Source organism: Orcinus orca, chromosome 8, assembly GCF_937001465.1.
Source record: "Orcinus orca chromosome 8, mOrcOrc1.1, whole genome shotgun sequence".
Taxonomy (NCBI): domain Eukaryota; kingdom Metazoa; phylum Chordata; class Mammalia; order Artiodactyla; family Delphinidae; genus Orcinus; species Orcinus orca.
In genome coordinates, this window is record NC_064566.1 from 18,048,158 (window position 1) to 18,052,446 (window position 4,289).

Sequence of the window (4,289 nt, forward strand, 5' to 3'; positions counted from 1 at the left end):
ACACATTTTAAAACGTACACCTTTAGAGATATGGCCTCAGGCCTTGAGGATGGGAATCCACAGACTCCATTTAAACCAGAGCAGCTCACTAGCTTGCTCTCTTTCTCTGTGGATTTTTTAAAAATTTTACATTCTGTTCTACCTAAGATTTTTAGATAAAGAAAGTACTCCTTAGATTTAAAAATAAAAAGTTTTAACTCCTTTAGTCATAGCAAGCTGCCTTATAGGCTTGGCCCCAAAGGAGGTAAGAATGATGAGTAAAACTCTATCTGCCCTCAAGTTGCCTTTCATATAATTGATGAGCTGTGGCTAATCCATGTGAAGCAAATAGTAGATAATTAAGTGCTAGGGAGATATGGTGGAATACCAAAAATATCTCAGGCTTGAGAGGTAAGTCATTTGATTAAAAATAGTTATTGAACTTTCATTGTATGCCAGGCTTTGCTCTAGGCATTGGGAATATAATGATGAATAAGATATGGTGTCCACCTTCAATGACACTCTAGAGGGAAAAAGAAAGAATCAAAGAGGCTTCTGCACCCGGGTGTGATCATTGCTATAAAAAAAAATACATGGGAGCACAAAAAAAGAACCCTTGGCCTGTCACGTGGGTGAGGAAGAAGGGACTTCTGACCTTGGAGGTATAAACTTGAGCTTATGGGGAAAAGGTACTCAGGCAGGAGTGAAGTCCCAGGTGAAAGGGTTCAGGAGCATGTGGTCTAGCCCTGGGGGAACTGCAGGTATTAGAAAGCCCAGAGGGTGCAGGGAATGGGAGAGTGCTGGTGAGGGAAACGTTAGCAGGGTATGTAATGCACAGGGCCTTCGATGTCATGTGAAATATTCTTGACTATATACTGAGTGCTTTGGGGAGTCATTCAAGTGTTGCCACCAGCCGGAGAGTCAAAATTAGACATGTACTTGAGGAAGCATACTTGGACTCATGGGTGGAAACTGGAGAAAGGGTTCAGTGGGTTGCAGGGAGTTAAGATGGGACTGTGCTGTAGGATTTGGGCAAGAGGAAACAAGACAGGAACTGGGCCACGGGCGGTATGAACAGAGCTGAAGAGTGACAAAATGGAACTAGAACTACTATGGGACCCTTGGTGTAAATTCAAATTCTAATTTTTGCTGCTAAGAAGTAATATTTTGGGTGTCATTTAACTTCAGGTTTTCTCATGTTTAAAATGAGAATATTAGAAAATATGTTCTGTGTTATCTGCTTAAAATTTCTAAAGCTATAAAATTTTCTAATAAATATTTTACCCTGATTAAGGAGAAAGTGGGTAGTAGTGACCAAGATGAGGCTGGTCAGTTATTTGGTCCTGAAAAATGTTGGCTCATATTTTAGATTTTTATTAAAATGGGTGTGAGACCTGAGAAAAGCAGACTTAAATATATGTTGAATTTAATTTATTAAATAAACTTTAATGTGTCACTTTACATATAATTACAGGTAGGAAGAAGAACACATTTCTCCCCATTCCCAGCTCCTTTCCCAGAGCCAAGTTCAGTCTTTTCCTGATTTCCTCATTGGAAGCTGATTGCACCGTGAGCCTTGTACTCCTAAAGTCTGATTTTCTGTACCCTGGTATTTTCCTCTAGAAACATGTGTTGTGGCTGTTGGATAATTTGTAGCTTGCTGTAGATGTTAACATTGCTTGTGTCTGGTAGCTGACTAATGTGCTTATTTTAGGTAGCTCATTCCTTTGATGGTAAAGATTATGTGCTGAGAGATATTGAGTGCCAATTTTGTGGAGAGATATTGCTTATGCTAATTCATATGCCTGGGCATTTAATTTGGTGCATTTACAGTTCATCAAAATTACTTGGTTTTTCTATTGTGGTGCAAGGGGAAATAGGTTTCTATAGAGTTTTGACTTATTAAGGGTTATAGGAGCTAGGAGCTAATAATTAATAATAATAATAGTTACTATCATTCATTAAGTGCTTACTGTATGCCAGGCATTATTCCAAGTTTTTCTGACAATTTTTTTTTTTTTTTTTTTTTGCGGTACGCGGGCCTCTCACTGTTGTGGCCTCTCCCGTTGCGGAGCACAGGCTCCGGACGCGCAGGCTCAGTGGCCATGGCTCACGGGCCCAGCCGCTCCGCGGCATGTGGGATTTTCCCGGACCGGGGCACGAACCCGCGTCCCCTGCATCGGCAGGCGGACTCTCAACCACTTTGCCACCAGGGAAGCCCCGACAATTGTTTTGCATAAGTTTTCTCATATAAGTTTTCCAGCCACTCTGAAGGACAGATACATTGCAATCCCCATTTTATTCTTTTGCGGTACGCGGGCCTCTCACTGTTGTGGCCTCTCCCGTTGCGGAGCACAGGCTCCGGACGCACAGGCTCAGCGGCCATGGCTCACGGGCCCAGCCGCTCCGCGGCATGTGGGATCTTCCCGGACCGGGGCACGAACCCGCGTCCCCTGCATCGGCAGGCGGACTCTCAACCACTGGGCCACCAGGGAAGCCCTGCAATCCCCATTTTAGAGATGAGGAAACTCAAGCCCATGAGCTTACCTTCCAGTCTAGGTTGTTCTATTTCAGGATCTCAAAGGACTGTCTCTCCTTTATGTTCCAACTCCTCCTCTTATTCTTCCTCTTCTCCTCGTTCTCCCCCACTGCCGCATTTTCCCTCTCATCTCTCCCTCTCTCCTTAAAGCTTTTCTTCTTTCTCTCCCTCATTCTTAATTAAGATGAACAGTAACAACATACAATGGCATAAAATATCTATGGTGAAATAATTAAAAGGCACAATTAAAAATGAAAGGAATTCAGTAGCTCATTTAAGTGCCTTTGGCTTTCAGTATATATAGTGTAGATGAGACCCCAGGAGGGTTTTCTTTTGTTTTTTCCCTCTCTCTCATTCTTTTTCTCTCTCATTTTCTCCCCTTCCTCCTCTGCTACCACTGCTACGATTACTACTTTTCTTTCTTCTCCTTCTTTTCTTCCCTCATCATCGCTGGTTTGGTCTATAGGAGTAGCCGCATGGCTTTCTGTATCACTCAACAGGTCATTCTGCAATGCCTATCGCACAGAGCATTAGATTAACTGTGATGCTGGAGTCTGGGGGTATTGACTGAAGATGAGTGAAGCTATTCTGGATACAGGACACAATTACAGAGTCTCACTTGGCAGAGTTTCAAAAACAACCTTGACTTTTAATTTTCAACCTGTGTTATATCCAGATGAAAATTTATCTTTGTACAGGCACCTGATAGCAAATAGATGATTTCTCACCTCTGGATCCCACTCCTAGATCCTCTAGCAAAGATCTTTATCTCTTTCCTAAGGTAGTAAGAATAAAGGCTCTGATCTGGATATGTAGTTTCATCAGGACCAGACTTACAATGGTCAGAATACTTACCCCTGCCACCCCCAACTAAAATTCTACCATTAGATAAGTTTGTTTGCCCTTAGCTGTAAAGAGATTGGTCTTTCATCAAAGGTAAATAGGCCAGAGACGAATGACATCAAAATCTGAGAATTAATACATCAAGCCCAGGCTAGCTGGCTTGGCATTAACCTAGAGTCATTCTAATACAAGGATACAGGGAGGGAGCAGGGGGGGCACTGAGTGATGCCACTAAGAACTGGGGCTCCAAGGTGGAAGCGATGAGCTGAAGAGGGAGGGAGTTCTCCAGGGAGACTGCAAATGTCCCAGGAGATCACAGTAGGCTCTGTGTCCAGGGTTGACTTTAAGTCAGGATTTTGTTTGCTTTTTAACATGGCTTTTTAAAGAATCACATCAGACTTAGAAAAATGAGGATCAATTCATTTGTTGGCCTAAGACTTAGGCCCTGAAAAGTAGATCATTTTACCTGGTAGTGTTGGAATGATCACATGGTCATTATTATACGGAAAGCTGTCTAAGTCTGTTTGGGCTGCTATAACAAAATCCCACAGACTGGGTAGCTTATAATAAACAAAAATGTATTTCTCACAGTTCTGAAGGCTAGAAATCTGAGATAAGGGTGCCAGCTTGGTTGAGTGACAGCCTTCTTCCTGGTTCCAAGCCAGCACTTTCTCACATGGTAGAATGGTCAAGGAAACTCTCTGGGTTCTCTTTTATAAGATCACTAATCCCATTCATGACAGCTCCACTCTTAAAAAATAATCACTACCAAAGGCCCCACCTACTAATGCCATAATCTTTGGGGGTTAGGATTTCAACATATGAATTTGGAGGGGAAACACAAACATTCAAAGCATAGCAGAGTCCAATTGCTTAAGTTTAAAATCAAGCACTGTGATTTACAGCTATCTGACATTGTGCCCATGAC